The sequence below is a fragment of the Symphalangus syndactylus genome, chromosome 11, assembly GCF_028878055.3.
Source record: "Symphalangus syndactylus isolate Jambi chromosome 11, NHGRI_mSymSyn1-v2.1_pri, whole genome shotgun sequence".
Lineage (NCBI taxonomy): Eukaryota > Metazoa > Chordata > Mammalia > Primates > Hylobatidae > Symphalangus > Symphalangus syndactylus.
Window position 1 is genome coordinate 65,038,571 of NC_072433.2, and position 21,954 is coordinate 65,060,524.

The 21,954-nt window shown below is 36.5% G+C and overlaps 1 protein-coding gene and 1 long non-coding RNA gene across 2 annotated transcripts in view; both read right to left on the bottom strand.

The window, feature by feature from the left end:
• Window positions 1-21,954, bottom strand: part of WDR41 (WD repeat domain 41) — a 191,218-nt gene that overhangs the window by 86,565 nt on the left and 82,699 nt on the right. The gene's annotated exons all lie outside the window — the stretch shown is intronic.
• LOC129457454 (uncharacterized) lies at window positions 20,079-21,845 on the bottom strand. The gene is made up of 3 exons (XR_010114260.1): window positions 21,767-21,845; window positions 21,601-21,679; window positions 20,079-20,194 (listed from the first exon to the last, which is right to left on the bottom strand). It is a non-coding gene; the product is annotated as an uncharacterized lncRNA (long non-coding RNA).

Here is a 21,954-nt window from a genome sequence, read left to right on the forward strand (position 1 = left end):
TATAGCCTTGTTTTCCCTAAGTCATTTGTTTTCATATAGCACAGATCAGAATCCACGTTAACAAGAAATTCCGCTTACTCCAATGATAAATGTGAATATGAAAAATACTATTTTCTTAATTTGTTTATTTATTCACTTTGAGTAAATTCACTTCTGGAATAGCTATGAATTTGAAATATGTTTGGATTAAAATAAGATAAACCACTTTCCAAATTAAATAGTTTATAAACCAAACTTTCCCAAAAGAAGTTTCAAGGATACTACTTTAAGAATCCAATAATATATGTTTAAATAAATATATATGAGCAGTATAAATTTAATTCCAAATGAATAATCTCAGTGAGAAGTAGAAGTTTTTTTGCAATTGTTACTAATTTTCCTTGCAACCTCCAATAAATTGTTAATTTTCTAAGACTCAGTTTCTGTAACGTTCAAAGCAAGAACACTACATTTATTAAACTGAAAAACACTTTTAAGGTCTTTAGCTAAGTGCTAGGAATAGGTATGAAAAGAGAACTTTTCAGCTAATATCAAATAATATAATTCGTGTATTCAATAAATATAATTTCAGGTACTTGACCAATATAATTCAACAATGAATTACTGTAATGAATACAAAAAGGAAAATAATTATTTATTAGGGTATTCTGCCTGGTTATTTATATTCAGTAAAATAAACTTGTTTAAATTACTATCCTATGTACTTGCATACATAATAAGTTTCAATACCTAAACCTCCTATAAATTATTTTCAAAGTATGTAAGACCAAACTTATCAAACTATACTTGAGTAGTAGACACCATAATCAATTATACTGTATGACTTTCTAAGGACGTTATTTCTGTACTCACTTTATTTACTAAATAATCAACATGATAATTAAATTGTAAGTTCAGGTTGCTATTTATCTCCAAGTATTTAGTTTTTATTTTTTTCAAATTTAATCTACCCACTGCTCTAGCAAATTATCTTTAACATAACGTACTAAGAGTTCAAACAAAATTATATTTATTGTGAAGTAATTATTTAATATTAGACCTGAAAATAGTTTCTTGTCAAACTTCTACCAGGTTTTAAACTTTTTGTTCTAAAAAAACCACCTTGGTTTGCATTTAAGTTGAATAATTAAAAATATTTTAAAAAATCATGTATTTTTCATCTTTATTAAAATTAGTTTAAGTGTTTATGTTAAATGTGAAGTCCATTTCAAAATTATTTCAATTGTAGGCATGTACTTAAATTTTTTCATGAATTTTTCCTTACAACTTTCATATAAACACACACAAGAAAGTTATTATATTCAAAGCTCCAGAAAGTTAATTAATCTAAGCCCTTGGATTGCTCATTGAAAACATTTTTTAAAATTATGCTTAATAAAATATATTATTTCAATGTATTTTTCTAGTATGTTAAAATTTTGTATTTTTAGTAAGTAAAAGAAAAACACCTAAAAAATGTTTTTAGGCCTCTAAGTTACTCTCCTTGCATTATTTTCAGAGGGCACACAGCCTAACTGGGAAAAATTGCACAATTAGAGACCTAACATTCAGATGAGAATGCCACGATGATCATGTATCTTGCCCTTTTGGTGTAAGATCGCTCTCTGACAGAGTTCCAGGCCCATTTAGAATGGATTGATTAAATAAAATTAATTTGCTAAATTAGAAACTACAGCTGTAACTTGAAAAAGGGTCTACGCTAATAAACGTGCATTGACAGTATTTTTGTAATCTCTTTAGAACCATTATTCTAAAGTCCAAATTATTCTATGATATGATTGATAATTACTTGTATCTAAAGATCTTTAAGCTCTTTTCCAGCATTAACCCATTAATTTTCACACTTTCTCTGTGAGGTAGTAGGATGTAAGTACGGTTAGTTTGATTTTCCACATGAGAAAACCAAATCATCAAGAAATGAACTTGCTAGAAGTCACACAAGCAACACCAACAAATGAAACAGAGCTCAAAGACCTGACACCCCATTGAACAAGGAGGTGCCTTATACACTGGTACATGCAGAGTGACTCTCTCTATCACCAAATTTACTAGCTTCATCCTCGTAAAATTGAGCCTTGCCTGACATTCTCCCTGCAAACTCCTCCTCAGCTGCTCATCCACCCTGAAAATGAACTTCCTTTCAGATCTGAACCCCATAAAGCTGAAGGTCACTTTGCCCTGTTCCCAATTATTACAGAGTACATTATAGCTGTTAAAGAGTTACTTGTAGGTAAGTAGGTTCAGATTATGCTTGTGCAGATTATGCTATTATTTAACCTATCAAGACCTAGAAATAGATTTTATTTTATACAGGGCCGAAAACTAGGTTTGATAATGAATGGAATTTGGAGTCTGACAAAGTTGCACTTAAGCCTTCGTTAAGTATCTGAAAACATTCCTCCAGGACATCTTACTGGCAGGAACTCATTAATACCACCTGACTGAAAATGGAAACTTTGAGACAGCAGCGATTTCCGCAGAAAAAGCCTTGAGGAAGCCAGCCCCAAAGAACGCCAGGGAAGAAGGAATCTTTAAAAGAAACGGAAAGAGGCCGGGTGTGGTGGCTTACACCTTTAATCCCAGTACTTTGGGAGGCCAAGGCACGCGGATCACAAGGTCAGGAGATCAAGACCATCCTGGCCAACATGATAAAACCTCATCTGTAGGCCGGGCGCGGTGGCTCACGCTTGTAATCCCAGCACTTTGGGAGGCCGAGGCGGGCGGATCACCAGGTCAGGAGATCGAGACCACGGTGAAACCCCGTCTCTACTAAAAATACAAAAAAAATTAGCCGGGTGTGGTGGCGGGCGCCTGTAGTCCCAGCTACTCGGAGAGGCTGAGGCAGGAGAATGGCGTGAACCCGGGAGGCGGAGCTTGCAGTGAGCCAAGATCACGCCACTGCACTCCAGCCTGGGTGACAGAGCGAGACTCTGTCTCAAAAAAAAAAAAAAAAAAAAAAACCTCATCTGTACTAAAAATACAAAAATTAGCCAGGCGTGGTGTCACGCACCTATAGTCCCAGCTACTCAGGAGGCTAAGGTGGGAGAATCTCTTGAACCCGGGAGGCAGAGGTTGCAGTGAGCCAAGATTGCGCCACTGCACTCCAGCCTGGCAACAGAGCGAGACTCTGTCTCAAAAAGAAAGAAAGAAAGAAATGGAAACAACCATCCAAGAAATAGTAAGAAGGCCAAGAAGTACATCACCATAAAAGCCAAGATAAGTCACGAGTTTTCCAAAGGGGGTGACTATAAAAATTAAATGCTAGAAAAAAAGAGTAGGGAGTATGAGGTGTTTGAGCAAGGGTGTTTGCAAAGATGTTTTGACCAGAAAGAAGCCACTGAAGATTTTGAAAGTGTAGTTTTGGTAAAAACAACAAGGGATTAAGAAAGGATGTGTAATGCGTGGTGAGAAAATGAAGGTAACAGGTGCAGAGCATTCCTTTGAAAAGGAATACAAGCAACTGCAAAAGACATCAAAGAAAAGGAAAATTCGAAAAGTAAATAATGGAAAACACCACATGCATTTGAAAAGTTGGCCAGACGCTGTGGCTCACACCTGTAATCTCAACACTTTGGGAGGCCGAGGGCAGGCGGATCACCTGAGGTCAGGAGTTCGAGACCAACCTGGCCAACATGGTGAAACTCTATCTCTACTAAAAATACAAAAATTAGCCTGGCATGGTGGTGCACGCCTGTAATCCCAGCTGCTTGGGAGGCTGAGGCAGGAGAATTGCTTGAACCCGGAGGGAGGCGGAGGTAGCAGTGAGCTGAGATCGTGCCACTGCACTCCAGCCAGAGCCAGACTCCATCAAAAAAAAAAAAAAAAAGATATTTTCTACCTTTTAGAATAATCTATATAACTTTTCACTCCTTAATAATTTTTATATTTACCAAGTGGTTGGTACATTTATTCTACTTTACAGCTTTTCTAAGGGGAAATAATTATGTCTATTTTACAAACAAAGGAGTAAATGGAGAGAGTTTACATGCTTTGTTTGTTACTGTTATTCCTACTTTCAAGACCTTTACTGATTACCTACTATATTCAGTAAACTATACTAGTGCCACACCTATAGTGCCTTGCACCGATCAGTGCTTAATTTTTTTTTTTTCAAGTAAGCTGAGTTAGAAATATATTTGGGTTTAGTAAGTGTCACTTCAGGCAACACAGACACCTGGAATACCAGGCTCTTTTTTAGTTTAACAATCTTGCCAATTATGAGAAATGGATTTGAATACACCCATAACCATGCTGGAAAAAAAGTGACTATGAAGAATAAATATCAAATTGACAGTTCAATAAGACAATTTTGAACTTTGAATATTGACTGCATTGACTGAAGTAAATGCCCACTCACTTGAAAGCTAAGAAAATGAGAAAGAAAAAAGCCAGACTTGAATGAACTAAGAGGATTTGAATTATCTGATCCTTTTATTAAAGAGAAAGGGAGCATCTAATTACTTAGGGAATTGACAATGGTTTCAAATTATCTTCTCTTTAATAAGAAAACAATCTTATATACACTGACTATGATTTTTCTAAACGTGTTTTCTAATACTTTTCATAAATTATATTTCAGTCTAAAACAACAGTGTTCATGTGTTCACACACAGGGACAAACCAATCAAGTTAGTCCTAAAGAAAATATGACAGATTTTCCCCCAGAGCTTTACTGAGGTGTAGTTAACAAATAAAAATATGACAGTTTAAAAATAGAATCGGTAACTTGCTTTCTTTTATTATTACACTGGGAATTTCATATGTCTTAGGTCAGCACAACTTGGGCATTTTCTACCAAAGTACGGCAGAAATAATAAATCAGGCCAAGTGCGGTGGCACACACCTGTAATCCCAGCACTTTGGGAGGCTGAGGCAGCAGGACAGCTTGAGGCCAGGAGTTCAAGACCAGCCTGTGCAACATAGTGAGACCCTATCTTGGCAGAAAAAACAAACAAACAAAAAAACAAACAAACAAACATTAGCTGAGAGTGGTGGTGTGTGCCTGTAGTCTTAGCTACTTGGGAGGCCGAAATGGGAGAATCGCTTGAGCCCAAGATTTTGAGGCTGCAGTGAGCTATAATTGTGCTACTGCACTTCAGCCTGGGTAACAGAGCCAGATCCTGTCTCTAAATAAATAGATAAGGCACATTTTTTTTTGTCTTCCTCGAGGCTTTTTCTGTGAAGCTGTCTCAAAGGTTCCATTTTCAGTCTAGTTTTCCTCAACTCCATAGCTCTTACTTCTGCACCCGGCAGAGCCACAGCCTATCTGTATATCTGCCTGGTCGGCATCCTCACAGGTTATCTCAAATACAAATACCTAAATAAATCACTGACCTAGGAGTTGAGGCGGAGAGGACAGTCTTAGCCTAGAAGATTCCCAGAAATCTCAAGGTCTAGCTTAGGATTTTGTGTTCATTGAACATTTTACTCCAAAATATATCTGAATTTGTTTTAATATAAAATAATGCTTCATTTGCCAATTACATTACATTTCCCTAAATATTTGCAGAAAATCAGTCCTCTGGAGGATGTACCACAATTCACCTATGGCCTCCCCCGCCTCCTGCCCCCCCTCAGCCCTAGTTTTAAAACTACAGCTAAAGGAATTTCGATGATGAGGGGAGGACATAACTTAATGCTTTCTGATCAAATGAATCCTGCTGAAGATTATTGAAGAGGGTGGAATAAGAAGACAACAGAGAAAGTGAGTGGGTATGCCAATAAGAATGTACCTCATTGAAGAGCCAAAGCTTCCTAAACTTCATAGTAAAAATTAATTCATATTCTTTTCATTATATTCCACGAAATTAAATGTCACAAATTATTTTAGTTTATTTTAATTCATTCATGCATTAATTCACTCAGCAATTAATATTTTGTATGCCCCTTCACATGCCAGACTGTGTCCTAGGTACTTAAGGATACAAAAATGAAATAGAAAGTTCCTACCTTGAAGCGCTCACAGTCTGTGTGAAGGCACATGCAGTAAGACAGAATAGGAGCTGCAAACGTAACTGTACATAGTGGGCACAGAGAGACCAACTCTTTCTAGAGATGCTGGCAGAAAACAGGAACCATGAAAAAAAAATTTAAATAGTGGCTGAGCTGGGTTATTAAATTGGGGTTTAGGGAAGATCTACACTTTTGATCCCTCAGCCCTCTTCCTTCCCCTTGCAGGGGTTCCTTAAGACCACCAAAATTTGGAGGGGTGCAATCTGAAACCTAGTATCTTGTGAATGTTCCTAATTCCAGGAAACAAAAGATTCCAAGTGCAGTACATTCAGAACCATAGGTAATAAGACCTAGAAAAAGACTTTTGAGCTCATTTAGGACAATGCCCCATCTTAGAAACAAAAAAATGGCCCAAGGCCCAGAGAGGTGTAAAGATACTGCCAAAGGAGTGGAGCTCATTAGTGGCAGCTTGAAGCCTGTAACCAAGCTTGTGCCCATTCCACTGCAACACATGCCAGCACCACCCTTAGCATTCCCTGTTTCATTTTCTAGCCTTTAGTCAGCTGAAAAATATACATAAAACTTTATCCATCATGAAAATATTTAAATGTGTTAACAATAAGAATATATAGTGCTTTTCTAACAGTGTTTTATTCCTTACAAAAAGTTATTATAAATTTTAACCATACACTAAAATAGAGGAAATAGTATAAGACATTCTCATACTACCTATTGATCAAATTCAATAGCTTTTAACATTTTGGCACACTTGTTTTATCCCTCTTCTTGTTCTTTCTTTTTCTTTGTTACTGCAAATATTTTAAAGCAAATTTCTGATATTATGTCTACGTCAGTTCAACCTTAAATACTTTTACGTGTTCTCTAAAAAATAAGGACAATTTTTTTTTTACTGCAATGTGGCCACAGCTACAAAATTAACAATGATTCCTTAATATCATCTAATAACCAATGTTCAAGTTTCCTCATTTGTCTCAAAAATATCTTTTTACACTTATTTTAGTCATTTTAAATATGTATTTCTATTTTACCACAAAATAGTATTCTATATTTGGATTCAGCAATCCGATTTTTCTTGCTTTTTATAAACTTCTATTCTGAACTGGTACCTTAGTTACAAGGGCCTTATATATAAGTCATTAACTTCAGGCACACCTCCCTAATCCTGATCCCAGCCATAATATATTTTTAACACATCAGTGATTACTACAGATATCCTTCCTGCTTTTTCACCCCAATACACACAAGCTATGACTAACTCATTACTTTCTCCAGTCTATTAAAATTACAGTAAAATCCCATTAAAAAGGCCTTTTTATATCACAGATAAAATCACACTTGCTATATATGTAGTGATTGTGATTCATACAGCTGTAATTATAATTCAGTAAGTCTAGATATTTTCTTTCTCCATCAATGCTAACATGATGATTGGGTTTGGCTGTACTCAAAATTTGATATGGCTCCTTTCTTAGCCAGTGCTTCCAATAGCTATCCCATATGGAATCTAGTTTATTTGAATTTCAGCTTGAAACCACATCTACTGTCTCTTTCCACATCTATGGAATATTTTTAAACAAAAATGGAAATTTTCTCTATACTTATGACATACCTAGAAAATTTGAGCCCATAGTAAATATCTTAGAAAGGCCATCCCATTAGCCTAAGTTTAGTAAAAGCCAAATTCCAGGTCCTCCTAGCAAAGCAGAAATACCAGTAATTGTGATAAATAAATATTAGCGGACTCAACACTCTAGTGAAAACATAGACTGTCAGGCCAGATTTTTTTAAAAATCTAATTCTGTATTGTTCAAAAAGGATACACATTAAGAAGAATTTTACAGTATTAAAAGTGAAAGGAAAGAAAAACATATACCTGATGCAAACATCTACAAAGAGGAAGCTGATCTATCTGTAGTAATATCAAGCAGTCATATTTAAGGCAAAAAAGCAATATTAGGCCGGGCGGTGGCTCACGCTTGTAATCCCAGCACTTTGGGAGGCCGAGGCGGGCGGATCACGAGGTCAGGAGATCGAGACCACGGTGAAACACCGTCTCTACTAAAAATACAAAAAATTAGCCGAGCGTGGTGGCGGGCGCCTGTAGTCCCAGCTACTCGGAGAGGCTGAGGCAGGAGAATGGCGTGAACCCGGGAGGCGGAGCTTGCAGTGAGCCGAGATCGCGCCACTGCACTCCAGCCTGGGCGACAGAGCAAGACTCCATCTCAAAAAAAAAAAAAAAAAAAAAAAAAGAAACAGAAAGGAATACTTCATAATAATAAAGAATCCAATTCATACAGAAGATATAACAATTATAAATTTGTAGGCACCTAATAATGTGAACTCAAATATATAAAGCAAATATTACAGGACTAGAGGTAGAAACAGACAAACCTACAATCATGAATAGAAGCTGATAGAATACAGAGACTATACAATTTAAACAAAAGAAGAAGAAACTTGACCCGATTGATGTAAATGGAATGTTGTGCCCCAAAACTAAAATGCATATTGAGTTTTTTAAAAATCTCATTTTCAAAAATTGAGCATGTGTTGCAAAGCAAGTCAAGTCGCCACAAATTTCAAAGAACTGATATGAGACAGAGTTATGTTCTCTGACTACAATGTATCTAGGCTAAATGTCAATATTTTTAAAAACTTTAAAATTTCCATGTATATGGAAAATAAGAAATCTACCTCTAAATGATATAACAGCCAAAGAAAAAGTCATGGAAAATATTTTGAACTGAAAATTCAAAATATTGAAACTTGTAAGACGTAGTTTAAAGGAATACTTTAAAAGAAATGTACACCATTAAATGCACACCAGAAAAGAAGTAAAACTAAAAATTAATGAGGTATGTATTAGTCACAAGAAGTTAGGAAAAGAATAGCAAATTAAAGTCAAAATAAGAAGAAAATAATAAAGATTATATCGAAATTAGTAAAACATTAAAAAATCTTACAACAGAGGTTCAATAAAGCAAAACTAGGTAAATTGAAAACACTATTAAAGTTGATAATTGTATGGTAAGAATGACCAAGGCAGGAAGAGAGAGAAGGCAGAGATTTACAACACATACATAGAAAAGAATAAATTACTACATATACCAACTATTAAAACAACATTAAGAGGTGGCTACTAACAACTTTATGACAATAAATTAAAATTTTAGATAAAACAAACTTCTTAGAAAATACAATTTACCAAAATGACACAAGAAGTAGAAAATCTAAATAGCTCATTAACTATTAAAAGAACATTAAATCCACCAAGGAAGCTTCAGGCCAGGTGGCTTCACAGGCTAATTCCACCAAACAGTCAAGGAAGAAATAATGTCAATCTTACATAACTCTTCCAGAAAATAGGAAAATGAAGGCTATCATTCAACTTCTTCTGTGAGCCTAAAGTTAGCTTAATAGCAAAGCCTGACAAGAACATTTTGAAAAAGAAAAATTACTAGCCAACCTCATTCATGTACATAATTTAGAAATGCCAAACATAAAATATAAGCAAGTAAAATTCAACAACACACAGAAACAATAACACAACATGACCAAGACATGTTTACTACAGAAATGCAAGGCTGTACTAACACACTAAAACCAATCTGTAAAATTCAGAGCATTAACACAATAAAAGAGAAAAATCATATTATCATTTTGATAGAGAAAAATTACCTGACAAAATTCGATATCTCGTCACTTTTTTAAAAAAAAGAACTTTCAGCAAACTACAATTAGAAGCGAACTTACGGCCGGGCGCGGTGGCTCACGCTTGTAATCCCAGCACTTTGGGAGGCTGAGGCGGGCGGATCACGAGGTCAGGAGATCGAGACCACGGTGAAACCCCCTCTCTACTAAAAATACAAAAAATTAGCCGGGCGTGGTGGCGGGCGCTTGTAGTCCCAGCTACTCGGAGAGGCTGAGGCAGGAGAATGGCGTGAACCCGGGAGGCGGAGCTTGCAGTGAGCCGAGATTGCGCCACTGCACTCCAGCCTGGGCGACAGAGCGAGACTCCGTCTCAAAAAAAAAAAAAGAAGTGAACTTGCTTAATCTGATAGAGATTATTTATTTAAAAACCTATAGCATTATACTTAATGAAATATTGATAGCTTTCCCTTGAAATGTAGAATGAGATAAGAATGCCCACTGTCATTTCTATCAACTTTGTACTGAACTTTGTACTGTACCAATACAATAAGGCAAGAAAAAAATTAAAACGTATAAGAATTGGAAAGAAAGAGATAAAACTGTCATATTCATAGCTGACATGTATAATGGCATACATATAAAATGCAAAATAATCTACAGAAAAAATATTAGACATCAAAAGCAATTTTAGTAAAGTTGCTGACTACAAAGTCAATAAACTAAAATCAATTTATTTCTATATACCAACAACAAATAAATAGACACTTTAAGATGCCATTTATAAAGAACATCAAAAAAAGCAAACAAGAATAAATCTAAAAACTTGTAAACCTCTACACAGAGAAACGCTAAACTATGACTGATAAAAAAAAATTTAAAGGTTTAAATAAATGGAGAGATACACCATGTTCATGGATTCAGAGGCTCAAAATTATAAAGATGTCAATTCTCCCCCAAACTGATACAGAGAAACAATAAAACCACAATCAAAACCCCAAAATTTCCTAAAACTTTACAAGTTGATTATAATATTTTAATGAAAATGCAAAGTGCCAAGATTAGCCAAGACAATCTTGGAAAAGAAGAACAAAGTGAGAAGACTTGCTTTATCATATATCAAGATTTATTATAAACCTACAGAATTGAGTCAATGTGGTATTGGTATGAAGACAGGCAAACAGATCAATGAGAGAAAACGGAGAGTCAAGAAGCAAATCCAGGCATAAATGAATACTTGGTTTATGAAAAATAGCAGCTCATAGAATGGTGGGGAAATAGTGGTCTTTAAAAGATAATGGTTCTGGAAAAATTGTATATTCATATGGAAAAATAAATTTTTGCTGCTTCTTTATATGATGTACTAAAATTAGTTTCAAGTGATTTGTAGACCTAAGCACAAAAAACAAAACAAATAAATATTTTAGTTGGCAGCATGGGATAATATTAGTCTGGAAAACACTAACCATAGAAATGACTGATACATCTTACATATGTGTCATAAAGACTTCTATCAAGATACAGAAAGCAATAAAGCAATAAGAAAAAGACAGTCACATACAAAATGAGAGAGAAGGAAAGATGCTCAACATCATTAGTCATCAATGCAAAATTAAAACCACAATAAGAGATGACGACATGTCCACCAGAATGGCTAATGTTAAAAAGACCACCAACCTCAAATATTGGCAAGAATGTAGAGCAAACAAAACTCTTATTCACTTTTGCTGGGAAAACGGTACCCCTACCCTATTACCCAACAATTCAACTACTAAGTGTTTACCCAAGAGAAATGAAAACATATATGCAGAAAAAGACTCAGACAAGAATGATTGCATCTTTATTAATAAGAGCCCTGGACTGGAAATAACCCAGGTGTCCAACAATATAAGAATAGACAAACATCTTTATAAAATGAATTACCACTTACCACTAAGAAAAATCAAACTACTGATACAATCAACAGTATGGATGAACTCAAAAAATTATACTGGGTGAAATAAGCCTTACACAAAAAAGAATATACTGAACAAGTCTATTTATACGAAGTTCTAGAATAGGCAAAACTAATCTATAGTGGAAAAAAACTTCCTCTACTCTTGGGAGTTTGGGAAAATTCATGGAGGAATATCCTTGCATAGTGATAATGTTTTATCTTGATATAGGTTTGGGATATATGGTCATATGTACCTGTCAAAAACTAGAACATGAACAATTAAGATTTATGCATTTCATTATATGTAAAATTTACATTAATAAATCAACTGTAAACAAATATTGAATTCTATTTAATGATATGTATGCTGAAAAATTTAGAAGAAAGTGATTGAAGAACTCTATTTTGAAATGTATCAAAAGGTAAGATGGATTGATGAATGGGTAGAAATATAAAAAACCAAGCACAGTTAAATCTTAATGGTACAAGAACTGGTGCTGAGACAACTGGATACTCACATGCAAAAAAAATGAAGTTGCACCCTTACCTCACTTGTTATACAAAAATTAACTCAAAATGTATCAATTACCTAAATATAAGAACTAAAACTATAAAACTCTTAAGAAAAAACAGGGGTAAATCTTCATGACCTCAGATTTAGCAATGGATTTCTAGATATAAAACCAAAAGTACAAATAACAGCAACACAAATAGGTAAATTGGGCTTCATCAAAATTTAAAACTTTTGTGCATCAAAAGGCATTAAAAAGAAAGTAAAAAGACAACATACAGAAGGGGAAATAACATTTACAAATTGTATATCTGAAAAGGGTCTCACATCCAGAATACAGAAAGAGCTCTTACAACTCAACAACAAAATGACAAACAACCCAATTTTAAAATGGGCAAAGGACTTGAATAAACGTTCTTCCAAGGAAGATATATAAATGGCCAACAAGCACATGAAAAGATGCTCAACATCATTAGTGACACACAAATCAAAACCACAATAAGATACCACTTTGCACCCACTGAGATGGCTATAACCAAGAAAGACAGACAATAACAAGTGTTGGTGAGGATGTGAAGAACTAGGAACACTTGTACATTGGTAGTGGGAATGTTCAGCTGCTGTGGAAAACAGTTGGTGGTTCCTTAGAAAGTTAAACATAGAATTACCATATGCCCCCACAATTCATTTGTACTCAAAAAAAGTAAAAACAGGTACTCTTATGAATATTTGTACATAGAGCAATATTCATAATAGCCTAAATGTGGGCTATACATGTTCATAGCAGCATTATTCACAATAGCTCAAATGTATTGTTCAGTCATAAAAAGGAATTAAATACTGATACATGCGACAAGTTGCATGAATCTTGAAAACATTATGCTAAGTAAAAGAAGCCAGACACAAAAGATCGCATATTATATGACTCCATTCATATGAAATATCCAAAAGAGGTTAATCCATAGAAACAGAAAGGAGATCAGTAGTTGCCAGGGACTAGGGGGAGGGAAGAATGGGATTAACTGCATAATAGCTATAGAGTTTTATTTTGAGGTGATGAAAACATTTTAGAACTAGATAGAGATAGTGGTTGTACAATATCGTGAATGACTAATTGTGAATGTCACTTTATTGTTCACTTTAAAATGATTACTTTTACATTATATAAATTTCAACTCAATTTTAAAAATTTGAAAATGGAAAAAGGGAGAAGATTTAGAAGGTTCTAAATGCTAAAAGAAGTTAATGATAGAATTCAGGTAGCGCTTATACAAGTGTTCACTGAAATCTTTCAATTTTGCTGTATGTTTGAAATTTTTTGTAATGAAAAGTTCAGGGGGGAAAATGGACAATAACAAGTATAGTGCAACTTAAAATAGCAGGAACCCTCAAATGCTGCTGGTGGAGATGGAAATTAATACAACCACTTTGGAAACGTGTTAGTCATTATTCACCGAAGTTGAATATCTTGATATTTTACAATCCAGCAATCCTTCTTGTAGGTATATATCCAACATAAATGAGTGTACATGAGCACCAAGAGTCTTGTATAAGAATGTCCATAACAACTCTATTTATAATATCTAAAAACTTTTGGAAACTCAAATGTTTATCAACAGTAGAATGGATAAGTAAACAGTAGGGTAGTTTATAATCACACAGTGGAACATTATATAACAGCCAAAAATGAACTCACTACAGCAGTACACAACATGGTTGAATCTCCTAAACATAATAGCAAATGAAAGAAGCCAGACTCAAAAGAATACATATATAACTCAAATACAGGCAAAACTATACAGTCAATATTTTAAAAATTATACAGTAAATATGAATTATTGGGTGGTAAAGGTAAAAAGAAAAGCAAGGAAATGATTACCATAAAAGTCAGGATAGTAGTTAAGCTTGGGAGAAAGGAGGGGATTATGACTGGGAAGGGGGCCTTTCCTGTAGGGGATGCTAGCAATGTTCTATTTCTTTACTGGGATGCCTAAATTTTTGCTTTTTAATAATTAGGCTGTATGTTTATGTTACGCACTTCCTTGCATGTATTTTGCATTTCACAATTTTTAAAAGTAAAAAATATATCGCATACACATGGACAAGCATATCAGGAAATGGGATCCTTCATACATTGCCGGTGGCAATATAAACCAGCAAGCTCTCTCAGGAGAACACAGTATTTCCCATGAAATTCAGTAGGCATTCTGTCTACCACCTGGCAACCCCACTTCTAAATATCTACCCCAGAGAAATTCCTCACAGATATCTGCATAGGCTGTTCTTTGCGACATTTGTTTATTTATTTACTTTTGGTAGTGTGTAGTTGGAGGCAACCTCCATGTTTGTTAGAAAAGGAACTAATAAGTAAAATCTGATACATATATATTAAGGAAAGATAGGTAGTCAGAAGCAATGAACTCTAAAAAAAAATAGAGTAACATGGATTGGTTTTTTAAGAGTGTTGAGTGGGAAAAAGTAATACAATTATATCTATGCCCTTTATGTAAATGTAAAACACATATACAAAGATATATTTTTCAGACACATACTTACCCAAGTACAGACAATGTATATACACCTACATCTATACCTATCCCAAATACTTCAGAGTAGGGGATGGCTATGGGAGGTAGGAAGGTGGAAACAGGGCTCAGGATGGAGGGAACGAAAGGATAGGAGCCTGAAATGGATGATGATGGTTGTGTGCTGTGAACAGAATTATATAGTTAATTCAATTCTCCATTCCTAAGGTTCAAAGGAGAAACAAAAGAGTAAAATAATATACGAATATTGTTATTGTTGCTAATCTACAGCACTCTCAGATCAGCGTAGGGCCCCTTCACATCCTTAAACCTTATCAGATTTATTTTTCCGGGCTCCCTTTGCAGGGCTACTTCTTTATGTGATGCCTGTGCTTTTCCACATATTAAAGAGCTGGTCTCCCCAGCACTGCATCTTCCTTTGCAAGTCCTACAGAATTCTTTTGTGGAGTTGTTACAGTACACCAACGAAATAAGCTTCTACAAATATCATCTATGTATGTGGTATTGAAGGGCATACCACTGTTACAGCTATTAGATGAATATTAACCTATAGAATACAATGCAGTATTTCTAGTAAAAATGTTCACCACTCCAGCTGAATCTAAAGATTCCACCCCCAGAATACAAGTTTAAATAGACACTTATAAAACATATTATTTGCTTTAAAAATGAATGTAGCATTCTTTGCTTATTAAAAATAACCCCATAAACTACTAGAATATTCTTTATGGATCAGAATCTTTAAATTTACATAGGTCCTATGTAAAAATTATATTCAAGCCATAAAATTTCAGATAATATTCTAGAACAAATTTGCAACTACACCACTATATGTGAGGGGGAAAAAGACCTTATATGGACAAAAAAATGAGAAGCAAGGGTAACTAAGCAGAGACGATGAAAAACAGTTTTGAATAAAGCATCTACAAAATTTCTATTTTTTTTTTTTTTTGAGACAGTGTCTCACTGTCACCCAGGCTGGAGTGCAGTGGTGTGATCTCAGCTCACTGCAACCTCCATCTCCCAGATTCAAGCGATTCTCCTGCTTCAGCCTCCCTAGTAGCTGGGATTACAGGCATGCACCACCATGCCTGGCTAATTTTTGTATGTTTAGTGGAGACAGCGTTTCACTATGTTGCCCAGTCTGGTCTCAAACCCCTGAGCTCAGGTTATCCTCCCACCTCGGCTTCCCAAAGTGCTGGGATTACAGGCATGAGCCACTGACCTGGCCTTAAAATTTCTATTTAACCAAACACTTATTGAACATTTAATGTGAGAAAGGCATAGTCTAGGAGCTGGGGATACCAACATGAAGTAGGTCCTACTCTCAGGGATCAAAGTCTAAAAACAATAAATGATGTGTGGTGGTTTTAGTGTCTTTATTCCCCAGACAAAGGGGGATGTTTTGACTGTGTTTATAAAATGGGTACAAATTAAGACTCAATAGTTTAAAGATTATATTTTACATTTGTGAACCCAATAGTTACGTTTAAACATTACCTGGCACATTAACTGTTCTGGGTAAATACCAAAGACGTTCATGGATCCAGTCATTTTTAAGTTTTTTTCTTTTTTTAAGAGTCATGGTTAATTTTAGCTGGACAAAGTCTGAGGCAGGTCATTTCTACCTTGCTGAGCTCCCCTTACAGTCTCAGCTGGACCCAGCATCCTTCATTTCCTATCCTAAATTGCCCCCCTTATGTTCTATGCTTGCTGTGGAGAAGAACTGCAGCTCTTAATTGTCTGTGGCCAGATCCTCCCACTCCATCTTCCCCTTCTGCACAGAACACTCCATGTCACTCTGGGGAGAAACATGCTATATCCATGCAAAGGGTGGTTATATGGATGTTTCTCATAAACACTGAAGTTTAGAATATCAAAAGTCATGTCAGACCCTAAGGTAACAACAAAACTTCCTTGGAAATCTATTCCATGATGTTCACTTTGATGTCAGTTACAACTGTGTTGTGCACACATATATCTCTGTGTAGTCACAGCTAAGAGGCAGGGATGACTAGCACACAGGGCTAATACTGATGACTTTATTTTCTACCACATCCTACCAATTAAGTAGTTCTCATGGTGGTTACCTGAATCACAAAAATTCTAGGGTCTTCAACTCCGTAATGACAGGAAAGGGAACAGTTGGCCTAGCTTTAGCCATTTATCCTGGACTCACAAAAACCATCTTTATTCATTTGTCTAGTCTTTCCCAGTCACCAGTATTAATAAACGGCTGCCAGATGACAAGACCAAATTGCCTCTGCCCATGGATTAGAGTATTATGTTATAGGCTCAACAGCAGAAGTTTAAATTATGAAAGCGAGAACGAATGAAGCCTACTTGCTAAGATATGCCTATCTAGCTGGTGTAAGACAATCGTAGCTCTACTGAGAAATTTACAGTGCATATTGTTTTTCTTTCATCTGCCCTTACAAGGATGGATAGTTCTGCAGTCAGAATTTTTGCCCAAGGATTTTACTATCACGGTGAACTTTGGTCATCAAAGTCTGAGCCAAAGAAAATTGAAGGTGATTGGTCTAATCAGTTTCCCATTCCTTGGGAATGCCACTAAAGAATGCTACCCTGTTTTCTTGGCTCAATACAAATAGCCTCATTTATTATATGTACATCCAAGTTTATGCTCGTCTGAGAATTATATTCAGAATTTAGATTCCAAAAAGCAAGCCCCATGCAAGACTCCTGATGATTAATTAGTCATTTAATTTCAATGTTTCCTGAGATCCTACAGTGTACAGTGCTGTGGTAGGTGCTGGAGACCTCGCACCTAGCTGTGCTGTGCTAGTTGCTGGGGACCTATATCCCTGTAATATAAATATCCTCCTTGATCTCAAGGAGCTTAGAGTGCAATAAAAGAGACAGATAAAAACTACCTATAAATGAAACAAGGACTCTAAGAGATGCATAAGCAAAGTGTTAAAAAATAAAGTAATAAAAATTATCTGGGAAAAGCAGAGAAGACTCCAGTGAAGATATGGCAGTTAAACTAGAAATAAGATTTCTGAAATCAAAGATGAGGAAAAAAAAGCATCACAAACAAAGTCAAAGGGGCTTAAGAGTTAAGTACAGTCATGCGCCATATAACATCATTTCGGTCAATGACAAACTGCATATATGATGATGATCCTGTAAGAGTATAATACCGTATTTTTACTGTACCTTTTCTATGTTTAGGTACACAAATAATCACCACTGGGTTACAATTCCCTGTGGTATTCAGTACAGTCACTTGCTGTACAGGTGTGTAGCCTAGGAGCAATAGGCTATACCATGTAGCCTACCTGTATAGCAGGCTAAACCATCGAGGTTTATGCAAGTACTCTATGATGTTCGCACCAAGATGAAACCACCAACGCACTTCTCAGAACATACTCCTGTCATTAAGTGATGGATGACTATAGTTCAGAATTGTATTTTAAAAGAGAAAAGGCACTGGACGTTGAGTTCCAAGACAGGTTTTAATTCCTGCCTCATCTTTTATTCTCTATGGAAACCTGACTGGTAAGAAAAATGGGATTAGGGTTTGCCTACATCCAGACATGCTATTCAAAAATTTGATATGTGGTATTATGGTATGAGCACTGACCAATCAGAACAAATGTTGGCTGTGATAATCAGTACAGACATTTTGGTGCATTCCAAGTGAATACTTACCAACCTTGCCCACATCTTTTCCCCCCTATCTTCCCACTTTAGAATTTAGGTTCCATGAGAGCAACCACTGTTAACCATTGCGTTCTGAAAATGTGACTGGGATTTATTTTCATCAGGTGTGGTAAGACACATAGGCCCAGAAATGACTGATGTGAAGGAACAAGTTTTTACTCACCAATCCCTGGAAATAAGAGGCCTGGCATGCCATGCAGATCCGCGTGGGGAATCTGACCATGGTTGGTCAGGAGGCCGAAGAGGAAGAGGAGAAAACACGGCCCAGAGCCTTTATTGGGGTTTTCACAGGAAGGAGTGGGTGCAGCAGGGTAGGTATAATGAGCATGCTAATGAGTAGACAGTTTGAATAATTTTGACGGGCGCTGGGCTGTTGGAGTGCTTCCTAGTTGCTCAGTACCTGGCCCTGGGGTCATTTAGGGCAGAAGAAATATTGGCTTGGTGTGTGAGAGTTTGATAAAGGAGACGTTTGGGGGAGTGGGCTCTGGATTGGTTGGATTGTATGTTAAAGATATGCTCACAGTGGAGCCATTTGATCTCTCTAGGAATTAGCTAGCCCTGGGAGGGTTGGTCTCTCCAGCATCAAGGCCTCAGCAAGATCATCAAGAATATAGAAAATAAGAAAATATAATTAATACACGCTGCTTCCAGCATGCCTGGTAAGTGTAGGTGCTCAACAAGTAGGTATTATATAGATGAATAAGTAAATGAGAGATTATTTAAATGTGACTGGAGTATAGAATAGATGAAAATATATATGGGACTAGGACTAAAAATGTATGGGTATTTTGGGGGTTTTATATAAATGTATGGGGTACAAGCACAGTTTTGTTACCTGCATAGATTGTGTAGATGTCAAGTCAGGGCTTTTAGGGTATCCACCACCCAAATAATATACATTGTACCCATTAAATAATTTCTCATCATTCACCCCCTCCCACTCCTTCACCCTACTGATTCTCTCCACTATGTCCATGATTCCACTCTCTATGTCCATCTATACATATTATTTAGCTCCCACTTATGAGTGAGAACATGCAATATTCATCTTTTGTGACTGACCTGTTTCATTTAAGATAATGACCTCCAATTCTACCCATGTTGCTGCAAAAGACAAGATTTCTTTTCTAAATAACTTCCACTTTTATTTTAGATTCAGGAGGTACATATGCAGGTTTGTTACATGGGTCGTGTGACACTGAGGTTTGGGGTACAAATGATCCTGTCACTCAGGTAGTGAGCATAATACCAAATAGGTAGCATTTCATTTCACCCTTGCCTCTCTTCTTCCCTCCCCATTCTAGTATTCCCCAGTGTCTGTTGTTCCCATCTTTATGTCCAGGTGTATCCAATGCTTGGCTCCTACTTATAAGTGAGAACATGTGGTATTTGGTTTTCTGTTCCTGCATTAATTCATTTAGGATGACAGCCGCCAGCTACATCCATGTTGCTGCAAAGGACATGATTTTGTTCTTTTTTATGACTGCTTAAGATTCCAAAAAGACAGGATTTCATTCTTTAAAAATGTACATTGAAGTCAGTTGGGAAGGCTTGCTTTCCATGCTAAGAAGCTGGTCTTGTAACAGATTTTAAAGTAGTTCTGAACGTCTACTATGTGCCCTGTAATGAAATCAGGGTAATTATATTGGCCACTCAAGTAATGACTGGTAAACTAGAGAGGTTTTTGTTTACTTTTTCTCAGAAGTCTTTTTCTATATTATTTCACACCATCTGTCTCAGTGAGTTTGGGCTGCTATAACAAATACCATAGATTAGGTGGCTTTAACAACAAGCATTTATTTCTCACAAATCTGCAGGCTGAGAAGTCTACGATTAAGGTACCAGCCTGGTAGGGGCTCTCTTCCTGGTTTGCAGGTGGCCATCTTGCTGTATCTTCATGGGAGGAGAGAGAGAGAGAGAGAGATCATCTTTCTGGTATCTCTTTTTATAAAGCATTCATCTCATCATGAAGGGCTCCACCCTCATGACCTCATTACCTCCCAAAGACCCCACCTCCAAATGCTATCACACTGGGGATAAGGGTTTCAGCATCAGAATTTTGGGTAGATATAAGCATTGAATTCATTGCACCATCTGCAGACAAAAGTGGAAATTAGCCTTCTATAAATATCAGTCCATATTCTGTGTGCTCTGTAATGTCTTTCCTAATCAAGTTAATCTGCCTTTTTTATATTCTGTTTTGGGTCATGCTTCTTAGACTTTAATGTGTGTAAGAGTCACCTGGCAGATATTGTTAAAATGTGTATTGTGATTCAGTAGGTCTGAGGTAGAGTGGGGCTGATTCTGCCTTTCCAATAAGCTCTCTGGTGATTCCAGTCCTGCTGGTCTAGGGGGTGTACTTTGAATAGTAAGGTTTCAGAGGGTGGACTCTTTTTTATTAAAAAGGCAATACAGTACACAAAACTGGCTAAGAGCAAGTCTGGGTTTGAACCCTGACTGCTGCATGTGGCTGAGGACAAGTTACTTAATCTCTCTAAGCCTCTGTTTCCTGTAAAATGAGGACAACAAATAGTACCAACTTCAAATGATTGCTTTAAAAGGCTTAGCACAGTATTTTATACTAACAACTAAAAGAAAACACCACAATAGTGACAAGAATGGCAAAAATAGTAACCATGGTAATATTTAGGATAGGAGGATAACCACATAAACTTGGATTATATCCAATGAATGTTCCTGACAGCTCAGTGGGCAGGATTCTAAAATGGTACCTAACCACCCTCCCAACAAATTTATAGCAGTCTGATTAAGATTTTTTCCTCCCAGTGATGATGGAAACAAGAGTAGGTTCTGTATAGCTGGGCCTTTACATAGAGAACAGGCTCACAAAATGAAATACAAAGTAAAATATAAGTAATCTTTAAGAATATTACCTAGCTTTCCTCAACCCAGTGAGGGAGAAAAAGGGAAGATAACCAGCTAAGAGGGAAATGAAGGGTTATGGGATCTCATCACTCCTGATAGAATTCCCAGTACACCGTAAAGCGGGAGGGTGTCAAATGTTACTCTAGCAGCTGGCAGGACCCCGTGGGATGAGTCTTGCTTTGATAATTCTGCAAACATATCACAGCATATGCAATAGCAGCAGAAGCACAAACCCCAACTGGTCTTGTCTCAAGCTGCCTTGGGGATATATGGCCACAGAAATATCAGTTTAAGAAATCTAAACTCTTGAAACTTCTCAAGACTGGCTAGACATTTATAAGCTATGCTACCCAGGCCCAAGTAATCTAATGATCCTTTTAAAACATACTGCTAAGAGCGAATGACATTCTTACATTTCAAACATAGTTTTGTGTCCATTCAAATTGCTGGGAGGATCACATGATTCTCGGGCAACATGATGAAACTCCGTCTCTATAAAAAATACAAAAATTAGTCAGGGGTGGTGGCACATGACTTTAGTCCCAGCTCCTAGGGAGGATGAGGAGGTGGGAGGATCACCTGAGCCCAGGTAGATTGAGGCTGCTTTGGACCATGATCACGCCACTGCACTCCAGCCTGGGTGACAGAGCAAGACCCTGTCAAAGAAAAGAAAAGAAGAAAGAAAAGAACATAGGAAGGGAGGGAGGGAGGGAGGGAGGGAGGAAGGAAGGAAGGAAGGAAGGAAGGAAGGAAGGAAGGAAGGAAGG